Below are 16,178 nucleotides of genomic sequence, written 5' to 3'. Positions count from 1 at the left end.
AGGACAGGTACACGACTAATTTTGCAGCCTGTAAATCCTACCAAGAATGTTTCTATTCAATGAAAATAGGATGATGTGTATCACACTGTATTTCATTATACTGTGGTTGGGCTTTATTTGCATAAAGCAGGTGTGATTCCTTGATGAAACCCACACACACATACACACACACACACTTAACTGTCAAGTTTTTTTCACTAATATTTTCCAATAACAAATCATGTGATTCATAAATCCTGTGATTCAATTTATCTTCTTTGAATCACATGATTTGTAATGTACAAAATACCACCAAACAAAACGACTAAAAAACTCAACACACGTTAAGAATAAAAAAGGAAATGAGCTCTACATAAGGAAAATGGTTAAAGCACCTCCTTCCACCAACAAAAATGCATTATTTTCCACCAAAATACTACAGTGCATTGAAAAAGTATTTATTACCCTTGAGCATTTTTCCTTTTTTCATGTTAAACTCACAAATGTAAATGTATTTTTGGGTGATTTTATGTGATAGACCAATACAAAGTAACAAGTTGCAGTGTAAAAAAAATAATACATGGTATTCAAAATAAAATAAAAAATCTGGTGGCCTGTGGCATGCATTTGTATTCAGCCCCCTGTAGTCTGATACCCTTAAATAAAATCCAGTGTGTTCAATCACCTTCAGAAGAAGAGTGAAAACTTCTTAGAAAACCTTGTAATTAAATTATCATATGTTGGGCGCCAACTGTTATGGATGCACCTCAAGAGTTCTGTCATATTGACTGTCTGCTCCAAATTACAAGTTGTTAGTTTATAGTGCACACTGAGAATCAAACACCCTGACACATTGATGGTTAAGGTGCATCTCCTTTATCCAAAGAGGGCAGCCAGTTTATATACCCTGGAGCGTGTGTTCTTCTACTGAGGCTTGTGTCAGTACTTCATTGGCTGAGGTACAAAAGGAGTTAGTTACGAAGCACTAATGTTTAATAACATAAGCTGTAACAAATGTAAATATCTCTACTTGTTTAGAAGGTCAGCGCCATATTTCAATGGCTTCACAAAATATACAAAATATGACCTCCTTCACAGAGCTAAATATAGGGAAATCCTGGAGGAAAACCTGTTAGAGGCTGTAAAAGATTTGGGACTGGGGTGGAGGTTCACTTTTAGGCTATGTTCACATAACGTATCAGACCCGCCGTTCCGTGAATTCCGGCCGCAGAATTCTGACATGTCAGTTATTTGCGGCCCCGTATGGGATCCCGGCCAGAGCGTATACGATGTGTATATGCTCCGGCCGGGATCCCATATCAGATAAGGTTATGTTGCGCTCCGCAAAAAGTATGTCCGTTGTTGCCGATGGCAACCACGGCCGTACTTTTACGGTGTGAACATAGCCCTAAGGAGGACAACATGCCTGAACATACAGCCAGGGCTACAATGGCATTACTTCAAAGCATATTCATGTGCTAGAACTGCCCAATCCTAAGGGCCCTATTACACAGAAATATTATTTTGCAAAAAAATCAATATATCGTTCCAATTTAAGCGATAATCTTTTCATGTGTGTACAGGCAATAATCAAATGACTAACAAAAATCCATTGTTGATTGCATCTTTTCAGCTGTCCATAAAATCATGCTAATTGTTTGCAAATCTTTCGGTGTATTATACGCATCGTTTGTTCATATACTAGATTATAAGGGTATAAACCCACACACCGTATACGCAGCAGATATGCAACAAATACGCAGCAGATTTGTTGGTACAGATTTGATGCTGTGTTCAGTTATTTAGATCTAATCTGCTCCGAGTTTGCTGCAAGTTTGCTGCGTATCGCAGCAGTAAATACGCTGCATATACGGTGTGTGGGTTTATACCCTAAAAATGTGTAGGGTACAAACACAAACACCGTATATGCAGCAGATACGCAGCAGATACGCAGCAGATCTGCAGCAGATTTGATGGTGCAGATTTGATGCTGTGTTCAGTTATTTAGATCTAATCTGCTGCGTATCTGCTGAGTATCTGCTGCGTATGTGCTGCGTATTTGTGCAGCAGTAAATACGCTGCGTATACGGTGTGTGTGTTTGTACCCTAAGGGTACAAACACACACAGCGTATATGCAGCAGATACGCAGCAGATTTGATGCTGTGTTCAGTTATTTAGATCTAATCTGCTGCGTATCTGCTGCGTATTTGCTGCGTATTTCCTAAGGGTACAAACACACACAGTGTATATGCAGCAGATACGCAGCAGATTTGATGCTGTGTTCAGTTATTTAGATCTAATCTGCTGCGTATCTGCTGCGTATCGCAGCAGTAAATACGCAGCGTATATGCCATGTTTTTGTACCCTAAGTGTGATTGTAACTAACAACTATCATTTTGTGTATTATGGTGAATGATTTCAGGTAATTCCCAAAGCGCTCGTTTGCATTTGTTTATTGTTAATCGGAGGAAACGTAAAACCGTTTTGTATAATAGGACCTCCTCTCTCCTCTCTGGCGTTACTGCAGCTCTGTGGCAGTTTTACAAATACGCAGCGGGCTGAGGATGGGGGTGGGGGCGACAGGGAAGGGGTTAACTTACCCTCCGGTCTTCCTCCAGTTTTCTTCTCTTCAGCGGCTAAGCAGGAACAGTGCTTCAGCTGCTGATTGGCTGAGCATTGCCAGCTCAACCAATCAGCGACTGCAGCAGTGTCCCGGCTGCAGCTGCTGATACTGTGGCAGCATTTTTGAAGAGGCAGAGCCACACTTGGATCTTAGTGTGACAGGCTCTGCTTAAGATAGAGGACATTGAGGTGAGTTTCAATGTGCCCCCCCCCCTTCTCCCCCCAGCACTGTACCCATCCCAGCAAGGAAGGGGGCAATTAACCCCTTCCTTGATGGAATGGGTACATTGTGACATCAACTTCTGCAGCTACTAATTGGCTGACCTGATGATGCTCAGACAATCAAGACAGGAGAGTAATTTAAACATCCCCCCCCCCCCCCCCGAAACGGAGCACAGACTGGTCCACTCGTTACATGTGAATGCACCCTCAGGATGTTTTCATACTCAGTGAGGCATATTTACTGTTACTATACAAACAAAATGGCTTATACATGCCACATTTATTTTTAGACACCCTTGTGTCTTACTTGGAAAGGCTTGTTATAAGAGGGTTTGGGTTTGTACAAGATGGCATGACTTGTATGAGATGCCATGCGCTATAATTGTGCTGTAACATGTTGAAGTAAAGTAAGTAATACTAATAGTTGGTCTAAACTTAGTCTGGACAGTCCAAAGATGCACCAGATTAATCAAACAGTATGAGTCACTGTGATAAATTTGTCACATTTCTGACTTTCTAGTCTATGTTTGGGCTATGTTCACACAACATCTTTTTTTGGCTGCATTTTTAGACGGCCATCATTTTTGGTCTCAAAATGAGAGCCATCCAATATAGAGCCAAAAAGATGTTTATGTGAACATAGCCTAGCACTTGCAAGAATTATTCTCTATTAGTAAATGTGGGCTAATGTGTTTTGAAAGAATTCCGCATTTTTACTGGAGTGTTTTTATGCACTTTTTCTAGCCCAAATCCACCATGGCCACATTTCATAACAGGTAAATGGTTTCTTTCAAATAACTTCTTTCGTGTTTTTCTATCAGTGACATTTTGAAAAGTATGTTTGTTTTTTGACATTTTGTGGCATTTATCTCCTCTCTTTGTTTAAGGGGTATTTTGGCTATTCCTGTAAAAATAAAAATAAAAATAAAAATAGGCACAAAAAGCATATTGTTAAACCTGGCCATTCTCCAATATGCTTTCCCGACTGCTCCTGTCTCTTTGCGCAGCTCTGGTGACCCGATCCAACTTTTCCCTCCGCCACTGGTCTTCATGGGCTGTGCATTGCTGGGAAACTATATCTCCCAGAAAGCACCGCGTCTGATGTTTGAGCAGCCTGTACCTGTCTTCTCTGCAATTCCACTAATTATATCTGCCCCCTGCCTGCTGACATGAGCTGTGGGCTTGTGAGTACATGGTAAAGCAAACCAGGCCCACAGAAGAGACGGAGATCACCCATATGCATTTACATAGCTTCAGAGGGCACACTTTGTATTCACATTTTATGCCCTTAAGAAATTTTAAACCAGAATATCCCTTTAATGTGCGGTATTATTTATAGTGTTTTTTTATTATTTCAAAACATCTGCCTGCTCATTTTTGAGAATTTTTTTTCTTTACTTTTAATACCTTGGAGTCCCCTCCCCCTGGTGCTGTTGCTTGCATCTGCACATATATGATGCAGGATACTGCCCTCACTCCCTATTTCCCTGCAAGCCTTCGTCTCTCGCATTGTCCACAGGCTATTACTTAGGGTTCCAGGTCCTTTCATTCCAGAAGTATATGACACCACCAACCTCTATATTTAGTTTCGCCATTTCACTATATACCACAACTATAGCGCTTTACCAATGTGATATTGTTTATCAACTCCCTCTTTACATTTCCTTTATCTTTACTTTCTTTCTCTTCTTCTCAACTTCGTGGTCAGTGGGTTTTGTGAGTAATCGCCAACTTTACTCTTACTCTGCCTGGGGGGGTTGAGTTATATACTATGGGCATTTAAAAAAAAAAACAACCCCTGGATTTACATCTTGTTCACCTCTATATTAACTTTTTTTCTGTTTTCTATATCTTCACTGCTTTAATCCATACTCTTAAACAGAGCTCCCCTTTAACAGGACTTCCCTTTAAGAGAAACTTGAACCCTTGATACAATCCCTTTAAGAGCGACTTGGGTACCGTCTCTTTAAGAGCCACTTGGGTACCGTCCCTTTAAGAGCATCTTGGGTACCGTCCCTTTAAGAGCGACTTGGGTACCGTCCCTTTGAGAGTGACTTGGGTACCGTTCCTTTAAGAGAGACTTGGGTACCGTCCCTTTAAGAGAGACTTGGGTACCGTCCCTTTAAGAGAGACTTGGGTACCGTCCCTTTAACCCCTTAACGACGCATGACGGGTATACCCGTCATGCGGCCGTTAAGGGGAATCAGAGAGGGCTCCCGGCGTGAGCCCTCTCTGCAGCCCGCGGTCCCCGGTTGCTATGTGCAGCAGGTCTTAGCCGCCGGCTAATAAACTATTCAAATGCAGCTGTTTAAGCTGACAGCTGCATTTGAATAGTGACTGTGACCCCTGTCCCTGCTGTCTAGTGGGGGATCTTCCCCCCCGCGATGCGATCGCGGAGGGGAGATCCGTTCTAATGAGTCGGCCGGGGCTCGGCGTCGGAATGACGCTAATCCCGACTTGGCAATCTATGTAGATGGTCTGCAGCAGACCATTATAATACAGCACAGATCTGATGGATCGGTGCTCTGTTATATGCACAGCATTGATCCCTTAGGGTCGCCTAAGGGTTAAACGTAAATTTCTTAAAAACAGCAAATCCGATCGGAACCAAAAATAAATAGCACACCTGTCACCACCGAGGGATTCGATATGTCTGTGTGCAAAGCGGTTCGGGCTGTATTAATCACAGAAAAATGGCTGGAAGAAGAAGAAGCGGAAGAAGAAGAATACGGATTACAATATAGTGCTTTTTTAAACACCATAAAAAGTACACATATGTAAAATTACTGCATGTGTAATAACGTTGGCAATAAAATTATTACATGATTAACCCTGAGCAATGACCGCAGAAGATTTAAAATGAGAAAAATCTTTTTTTCATATCGGCAAAAATTTACCACTAACCTAAAGTACAATATGTCACAAAAAACAATCAGAAAGAAAGGTTATAGAATCACGTAGCTACAACCACATAAAGTGAGACAAGTTGGATTTTTAAAAAACGTTCTTGTCCTGAAAGTAAAAATAAGTCCAGTCCTGAAGGGGTTAAGCGATAATCTTTCGACGAACTAAAAAGTGATCTGTATGTCACTGATCGCATCTTTTGAGCTGACCTAAAAATCATTGTCAATCACTCGCAAGTCTTTTAGTGTAAACAGTTGTCACTCAGTTGTTCACAGGGATCAGTATATAATATAATTGTAATCACAATCATAATTACAATCAAATTAACACCTTTTTTAAGCAATGTATATTTTATTCTTAATGCCTATTGTTAAAAAGAAAAAACATTGCTTGTCAATTGCTAATAGAGTACTTCAGCGATTTATCTGTATGCGTAAACGACCCGAGCGCTGGTTCCTGGATAATGCCTGTTGGAGTGATACGCCAGATAAGTCTAAAAATACACTTTATTGCTAGATAAGACATTTTGAGAGTTTTGGAATTCTCTTCCTTAGGTCATACTTTTGTAGGGCAAGAAATATTCCATAACCCGTGTGTGTGAATATACCTTTAAAATAGACTGTGAGTTGTTAAATTTGTTGTTCATTCTATTTAAAGTGTGGATATAACATTCTGGACAAATGCAAGTTCAACATATTTTCAGGACAGATACAGTGGTACATACTACTGTATGTACCACTGTATCTGTCCCAAAAATATGTTGTTATATCTAAAGGGGTATTCAGTTAGATAAAAATTATTATATTTTTTTTTTTTACATTTCTTTAAAAGGGTATTACTATCACCTAAACTTTTGTTAGGTGATAGGGAATGCAAAACAAGGCAATTTTGCAAATGCCTTGCATTAGAAAAAAAAGTTTGGCTCCTTTGTGTCACTGTACAGTTACCAAAAGGACGCTGGTTGACCTCAGGGAGATCAACCAAAACACTGCAGAGACACCATCACGTGTCTCAACGTCAGTGTATTCTAGAACATTGCCCCCTGGGAAATCAAATATGCAAAAGAACACTGCAGAGACACCATCACATGTCTCGACGTCAGTGAACTAGCCAGACCTTCCCTCCGGGAAGGAACAACCAAGCCAAAGTCAAGGAAACCACCTCAGCAAGGTATCCATCCACAGACAGCTGTCTGTGGATGGATACCTTGCTGAGGTGGTTTCCTTGACTGGAGAACGCCTTTGGCTTGGTTGTTCCTTCCCGGAGGGAAGGTCTGGTTAGTTCACTGACGTCGAGACATGTGATGGTGTCTCTGCAGTGTTCTTTTGCATATTTGATTTCCCAGGGGGCAATGTTCTAGAATACACTGACGTTGAGACACGTGATGGTGTCTCTGCGGTGTTTTGGTTGATCTCCCTGAGGTCAACCAGCGTCCTTTTTCATGCACTTACTAGTCATTGCTCCCACTAGCCAGAAACCTACTCCACACTGATGAGGGGCAAAAACCCCGAAACAGCTGTCTGTGGATGGATATCTTGCTGAGGTGGTTTCCTTGACTGGAGAACGCCTTTGGCTTGGTTGTTCCTTCCCGGAGGGAAGGTCTGGCTAGTTCACTGACGTCGAAACATGTGATGGTGTCTCTGCAGTGTTCTTTTGCATAACTGTGCAGTTACCAGCTTGTTGCCTAGGTTCTCAGAGTGGTGGTCGGGCTGTGATGTCACTCAGGTGGTCAGGATCCTTGGGAGTGGAAAGTATAGCTTTTTACTCCCTTGCCCCCCTCCACTGTCTCCCTCTGAGGTCACACATGCCTCGAGAGCTTGTGGCTTGTCCCTGGGCACATGTGTAACCTCAGTGGGAGACACAGCAGTGCCGAGCTGATTCAGCTCAGCACCACTGCATCTTGTTAATGCTCCCCCCCACACCAAACCAGGAAGTAAGAGGGGATGCAGCGGTGCTGAGATGAATTCTTGGCAGCTGAGAATCTCTTTATTAAAGTTATATAACTTTGTCATATAACTATTAAAAAATATATATATATATATTATTTTTTTTTACTCTGAATGGCAGCAGTAACAGTCCTTCTACTGCCACCAATGGTTGTGTCAGGAACTGCAAGGCTGGACAAGCCTTGTCCCGACACAATTAGATATTACTAGTGCTGCTGCATGTAACACTGGCGATTCCAAGCCTCCCCTGATGTTTATTCTCATGCAAGTTAGAATTAGTGTAGATATTTCACCTGGGGAAGCTGTCTGTGTCACTAGCGCAGCAGGCAAGGCAGTTAGTAGCAGAGCAAGCTAAATTTACAGTTATCCTTGCAACACTGCTATACTGTGCCATGGTTGCAGCGCTACTGACACATGCAGCACTAATTATATCTGTGTTGGGACAGGGATGTTGAAGGACCACGATGAACGATTTCTCGCTCGTCGCTTGATCGTTCGCTGTGTTTACACAAGCCGATTATTGCTGAAATGCGATCATTATCGCGAAAATGTGAATGATAATTGTTCTGTGTAAAACGCACTATAAGGGTACAAACCCACACACCGTATACGCAGCAAATACGCAACAAATACGCAGCAAATACGCAGCAGTTTGATGGTGAAGATTTAATGCTGAGTTCAGTTATTTAGATCTAATCTGCTGCGTTTTTGTTGCGTATTTGTTGCGTTTTTTGCTGCGTGTTCGCTGCGTATCGCAGCAGTAAATACGCTGTGTATACGGTGTGTGGGTTTATACCCTAAGGCCCAAATTGACCCCTTAGGTTTTTGTCCTTGTGGATGCAGACAATTTTTATTTTTGCTTTTTATTTTTTCATTTACAGAGCTTAAGTAATTTTCCATTGAAAAAACTATTTTGTGGGGTTTGGGTTTTACGCAGTGCACTTTACAGTAAACAATGAAAAGGTGAAAAATGGAAATCAGCTCACCTTGGTGTTGTGTTGTTTGGACTTCAATGTATTCGAGAGGGTGCACGGTTCCGAGCGGTGGCTAGCCGTCAGTAGACAAATGAAATGGGAAAAAGTATAGGTCCGGCACTCCAAAAATGAATTAAAAATTATAAATTTTATTAATCCATGTTAAAAAACAGCAGAGCAACCTGTGCTGTGTGGCCCAGTGGATGGAATCCACTGGGCCACACAGCACAGGTTGCTCTGCTGTTTTTTAACATGGATTAATAAAATTTATAATTTTTAATTCATTTTTGGAGTGCCGGACCTATACTTTTTCCCATTTCACTTTACAGTAAAGCCTTCATGTTATCTGTATTCCATAGGTCAGTCAATGATATCCATAGCTTTTGTATTATTATATTATTTTAAAATAGGAAAACATTTGTTTTACAAAATATTATATTTAAAATTGCCTTTCTTATTTTTCGGTCTACGGGGCTATTTGAGGACTATTTTCTTGAGCTGTGATCTGTAGTTTTTATTGGTACTGTTTGAGGTTAGATAGCATACTACGGTTTATTCTTTTTATCTTCTGATATAAAGTGTCATAAAAATTCAACAATTCTGGTCTTTAGTTTTCCTTCTATACTGTTCCCCTGTACAGGATCAGTAATATTTTAATAATTTGGACAATTTCACATGCTGTTATACAAAATATGTTATTTTTACATTCTTTTATTTGACAAATGAGAAAGGTAGGTAATTTTTTTAAATTTTTTTATTTTTATTACACTTCTTAGGTCCACCTAGGATACTTTCACAGGCAATCATTAGATTGCTTTTACTAATCAATGCTACCCTATTGCATAGCATTGATCAATGACATCGGTACTCTTCTAGTAGGCTCTATCTTTGGGCAGCACAGAGAACTTCAGCAAGCCTCTGGATTTCATGAAAACTGATTGGTACACCCTCTGTCACATTGCAAGGGTGCCAGTCAATCAATGACAGATGCAGCTCCTGCCACTAAAACACTTAAAGGAAAAGTCTGGAGAAAATAAGAATTTGCAAGCAAGCAGAGGCAGGGGGAAAAAAGCACTACGTACCTCTCCCTGTGCCCTTGAAGCACCGCATTATAAACTTCAGGTTCCCTGTTGAAACTCATTTTCTCTCGAGTTGAGATGTTTTCCCAGCTGACGAATGGCATGCTCAACCAATCAAGACTGGAGTAGAGTCACCGATTGGCTGAGCAAGCAATCCATCATCTGACTTATGGTGTCACTGGAGGAGGAGATCCCCGAGCCCAGTGGAGGTCCCAGAGTGGTGAGACACTGCTTCAGAGGCATAAGGAGAAGGATGTAGTGCTTGTTTATTATGTTTCCCCCTCCCCTGCCTGCTTGAAACTTTTAATTTTTTCCCTACTTCTCCTTTAAACGCTGTGTCTGCTATTGATTGCTGCATTTAGGGTAATGGCAGACATCAGCTAGATCGCTAATGTCAGTCATTGATGGCAAGTGTCATCTGATCATAGCAGCTGGTACTTACCATCTATGAACTGAGCTCATCTCCTAAGCTTTCTTCAAAAACTAATAGGAATTTAGATTGTGAGTCCCAGTGTGGACAGGGACTGATGTGAGTCATGACAAGTATTGTACTGTGGAAAAAGGTACTCCTCTGTAAGCCAAGTAAAATATAAGGTAAGTTGAATGTATTATTATTCTATTTATTTGAAGGCATAATAAACCCTTGGATATATCATGCTTTTCTGTAGCCTCTTTTTGTTATACTATAACATGTGTATGGCATGTATCAGGGTTACATAGCTGGCAAGACATATACACTTTAATTAAATGTACACTGTTGTACTGCGCCTTGTTTACTGTAACGTAGTCCTAGAAATGTTCCTGCTTGCCTTCAGTCATTACATGCTTTGCTAAACTGTAGAATGAGTACAAGATCCCTTGTAGTGTGTTTGAAGATAATTGCTTGTGAGATTGGCCTTTTTTTCAACTTGTGGAAACAGTTGTAGCTGTTGAGCCAGTTAAAGAATGTGGCTTTATAAATCAGTGAATGTACATCTATGCTGCATTTTCCACCAGGAGTATAAAAAACAATCTGCTCTGAGACATTCTGCATACACTATATAAAGAAAACCCGCCTTTTGTTTACATAGCAATTCCTTTCCCTCTAAATTGGCCTTTTGTTTACTGGCTCTATAGAAATCCCCCCAAAAGAGGAAGATAAGTTGCTTTACAGCCATTTTTAAAGGTAGTAGAGGATTACAGTCTTGGTTTTTGAAAACTTTGAGTTAAATTTATCATTTTGGGGCCTCGGCAGCACGATCAGTATATAACTTGTAGCCAGATATACTGGCTTCAGTGATCTCATATTTTAATTACAAAAGTCAAATTTCAGATTTCATTAACAAAGCATTATTTTTTCCAATTCAGATGGTTTCACACTGTTTTAAGAAAAAAAATTGTGTTTTTCTTATTTTTCCATGCAGTTTTTGTATGGCCAGATGTTTGCCGAAAGACAGTGAAATACAAAAATGCAATACAAACTATTTGTTTGTGACAATTTTTTCTTGATTTTTGTGTTTTCTATTCCATGCTATTTTATTTATTTATTTTTTTAACACAGCACGCTCTGGTTGGCATGGTTTTTCTGCCATTTTTTTCACAGGTTTCTCTATAGAACTTAATTTTTTTAAACATGTTTTGCAAGAGTTTAGAAGTTTTATTAAGATGCCTATGGGGAAAATGCCCAACAATGATGCATGAAGACCACTAAAATGCAACAAACCAAAACAATATGTATGTAGTAATATGTAATATGTTTCATCTTTCCCAATAGACATTTAGGGTGCGTTCACACGTACAGGATCTGCAGCAGACTTTATATCAATGTAACTAAATAACTGAACACAGCATCAAATCTGGCCCATCAGATCTGCTGCGGATCCTGTACATGTGAATGTACCCTTAAAAGGGTTATCCAGCACTACAAAAACGTGGCCACTTTCTTATGGTCCATTCACTTTAATGGAAGCGAGTTACAAAACCCCACCCAAACTGGAGACAAGAGTGGTGCTGTTTCTGGAAGAAAGTGGCCATGTTTTTGTAGCGCTGGATAACCCCTTCAAAATGTATCCGCCAGCCATATATGCTGCTTCTGTAAGAGCAGTGTATTGCAGACTACAGGTCTGTACTTCTAGCAAATACAGATGGCATAACATTTTGAGCTGTATGGTCACAGGAATGCTAAAAGAATACAGCAGATTTATAGTCTGAGATTGGTGTGGTTATGAAGAAAGCATTCTCCTACTCCTCCATTGCCCTTAGGGCAGTGATGGACAGGCTGCTGTGTATATGTACCTGCCCCTATTGACCCTATTCCACGGGTAGTTTAGAGGAGCAATATCGTTCGTATTCGGCCGATAACGGCCGATACGAACGATATTCGTCCCGTGGAATAGAGTGCAACGATCAGCCGACATCGTTCATGTCGGCTGATCGTTGCAGTCGCTTGTTTTTCAACATGTTGAAAAACAAGCGACTGATATAGCAGCGATCTGCTGCCGTCGTTCCGTTGAATAGGACCGTTGGCAGCAGATGCTGCTATATCCTATGGGCTGCCCGGACGATCAGCGATCCCCCGGGCAGCCCCCCCAGCAGCTCCCCGCCGCCCCTCCCGCACTCACCCGCTCCCTGACGCCGCGTTGAATAGCGGCGGCAGCGAGCGGGGAACGAGGAGCAAACGAGCGCTAATAGCGCTCGTTTGCTCCTACAAACGACTCGTGGAATAGGGGCATATGTTATATTTAGGAACCATGGATAAATTTGCTTCCATTTTGATGCAGCTATGCCCTTTCAGATACGCTATTCCAAGAGGAAAACCATAAGGAAATGTGTATTGCCACTCTTGAATGTCAATTTACTGCTTGGATATAAATAAACTTTGTATTCAAATTAGTGAAACATGCATTCTATTTACTTTCTTTACATTGTTCCTGTGTTACATCTTGTATTATAGCTCAGTGCTATAGCCATAATTCTGCTGTTAGTCACTATCAGAGAAGAAGACACATCCATAGTAATTTAGCTGAGCTCCTATGCAGTGGTGCATGGTTGGGAGTGAGGGTATGTGCACACTGAGTAATTTTGACAGAAACGCCGTCACGGAATTCTGAACTCGCGCCCGCTCGCGGACTGCGGCAGGCGCGCGCTTCTCTGCCCGTGTCATAGACTCCATTCTATGCACGGGTGGATTCTTTCATCCATCCAAAGAATGAACTTGAAAGAATCCGCCCGTGCATAGAATGGAGTCTATGACACGGGCGGAGACGCGAGCGGGCATGAGCTGAGAATTCTGCTACAGAGTTTCTGTCAAAATTACTCAGTGTGCACATACCCTCAAAGGGGTTAGGCTGGGTTCACACTGCGTTATTGCAATCCGTTTTTTTCATCCGTTTTTTGTAAAAAAAATTGATGAAAAATGGATGGAAAAAACTGATGCATTAGTGTGCATTCGTAGTGTCAGCTATGTTTTTGTGTCCGTAAAAAAAAAACGGATCCGTTTTGATCCGTTTTCTTTTTACAATGGAAGTCAATGGAAAAACGGATCAAAACGGATGCACACAAATGCATCCGTTTTTTTTCCATCTGTTTTTTTTGCAAAAAAACGGATGAAAAAAAGGATTGCAAAAACGCAGTGTGAACCCAGCCTTATCCAGCGCTACAAAAACATGACCACTTTCCCCCTACTGTTGTCTCCAGTTTGGGTGTGGTTTTGAAACTCAGTTCTCTTGAAGTAAATGGAGCTTAATTGCAAACTGCACCTGAACTGGAGACAACAGTAGGGGGAAAAGTGGGCATGTTTTTGTAGCTCTGGATAACCCCTTTAATATGCACATCTGAAAGCCAGACCCATATAGCATATATTTTTAATTGTAGAGTTTTTTGTATACTTAAGTGGCATTTTTAGCCGAAATTGGAGCATGCTACAAAAAATAAAGGTGAAGAAAACAATCCAATGTGTGTATGCATGTGGGTTTCCCCTCGTGACATGATCTATCAATAGCATGCTGGGAGCGGGGAAAATTTTTGAATATTCGCGGCACCATAATGACACAGTCGCGTGACTTTCTCCGCTCCCGGAGTGATTATTAATACATCATGCTGCGCGGGAAAAAGACTCCACGACAGGCCTTTCCCGTTCATGCTGTCCATATTTCACTGAATGTGGGAATAAGCCCTTAATCACATGATGAAGACATGACTTGAAATAAAAAAACGCCTGAAGGAAGCCTAAGGATGGTTTCACTTGAGCATATTTTAAATCTGTATTTTATCTGTTTTTTTTTAGCTATCTGTAATATGAAGATAATGTTCATCTAAAGGGTTATTCACACAGCCTTATAAACTATTGGTGTTTTTAAAATGCAGCATGCGTCTCCTTTATCCATTTTACAGAGGGACTATGCCCATTGAAGTCTATAGAGAGATATAACAGCCAACAACAGCCATTCTTTTGAAATAACGGCCATTATTTGCAATCTATCCACTCCTGGTTTTGGTTGAAAAATACTGACCAAAATACTGAGCAAAAATACTGTTTTTGTGTTTGAGCCTGTATGTGTAGTGGATCCATATTGAATCAGTAATTTGTCAGTATTTTGATTCATTTTGTCAACCATTTTTATTAAGTGATATTTAATTTTCTGTCTAGAAGAAGACAGCCCATTTGGGTTTACTGTACTAAATACAGAATACTGATGAAATACTGATCACATGCTGGTGGCCTTCCATCTGAAATATGTCCATATTACAAATCTGTATTTTTGCTTATGTGAAGCGGCCTAATGCTGGGAGATTTCAGTATTGAAGAAGACTGCAGACTTGTGAATATGGCTTTGGGCTAAAATAGACACCTGGGGGGGATTTGCAAACGGTATACCAGAGGTGTACGGCAGGGAGAAGGTGCAGATTCGCCCCTTCTCTCTGGCATACGCCTACTGTGTGCCCCACTTACCCAATGGGCGGGCTGGCGGAGCTTGTGGGGGCGTGACAAGGCAGGGAGGAGGCGTGGCCTCCTCCCGCGCCTCATCTATCATGATTTACGCCTGTTTGCAGGCGCAAATAATGAGGCAAATCTACACCTGTGTAATTTGGTACGCCGGGTTCAGATTCAGGGTGCCCCGCCAGCTGGATTCACTAAGAGGCGTACGCCTCTCGGTGAATCCTGCCGCGAAAAAGGCAGAGCTTAATATAAGACCGGCATACTTGTACGCCGGTCTTCATAAATCCCACCCTAAAAGTCAGTATCAGTACAAGGTACAATATATTTACAAATGTCCTCAAATTGTTATGTGGAAAAATGATGCGTGTAAACTGTAAAATGGAGGTCAAAGGTGGACATGTGCTGTAAGAGGCAACATCCTCTATAATATTCTACTATGAAGGTATCTGCTGTAGAAATTTCCACTAATGTAAGTATCATTAGTTTACATCAAAACTCACAAAGAATTGTGTAATGTTGTGAAACAAATCCTATAAATCCCCTGACTGGCACAGCACATGTCACTCATCTGCTTCCTATAATAATGTATTAGGCTGCCCTCACACTCAGCACTATTTTTGGAAAGCTGTTTTTGAGCTAAAACTAAGGCTGCATTCACACGTCCGTAATATAGAGGCCATGCACGGACTGTGTACTCTGGACCAGACCTGCGAACTCCCAGCATCTTCAGTCATTATGATCCTGTGAGCTCTGAAAACTTGAAAAGGTGAGGTGAGTATCCTTTATCTTATGTTTTGTTTTTTTATTTTTTATTTGGAATATCCCTTTAAGTGGCCGAGCCATTGTGGAAGTATCTTGCAGCAAATCATATAATATATTTACTGATGGAACCTGTCTTGTCACAGTAGTCCAGGTTATTAAATATAAAAATGATATGTAAACTTTACATAACTTCTAGGGTCTCCTACTTACAGCACCAAATAAACTATCTCCTGCATTTACCCCATTCTACAGCCCAGACAGTAAATGCAAACCACTAAAGCAAGTACTGAAGGCTGTGACACTCAGTCATGGCAGACAAACATGCTTCTTATAAAATATACAAGTCAGCCAACCTGCAGGCATTCAGAGCCAAATGTGAGCTGCCATCTCACAAGACTTTGAGCTGTAAGGCCGTATTGTTACTGTGCCCTGCCTTATTATATGTGTAACAAGTGTGGTATTGTTACTGACTGGAGATATTATATATATATATATATATATATATATATATATATATATATATATATATATATATATATATATATATTATATGTGTGTGTGTGACAAGTGTGGTATTGTTACTGACTGGCGATATAGATATCTATCTATCTATCTATCTATCTATCTATCTATCTATCTATCTATCTATCGGTATGTATCTAGTTAGATATAGGTACATATATGTAGACTCTCCATTGTGCCCCCGGTGGGGGTGGTGTGCTCCTGCCCTCACTCTCTGTGGGAGTCATCTGATGCCCCGCACTTTCCCCG

Source organism: Dendropsophus ebraccatus, chromosome 2 (genome assembly GCF_027789765.1).
Source record: "Dendropsophus ebraccatus isolate aDenEbr1 chromosome 2, aDenEbr1.pat, whole genome shotgun sequence".
Taxonomy (NCBI): Eukaryota; Metazoa; Chordata; class Amphibia; order Anura; family Hylidae; genus Dendropsophus; species Dendropsophus ebraccatus.
This window is presented reverse-complemented; position numbering follows the sequence as displayed.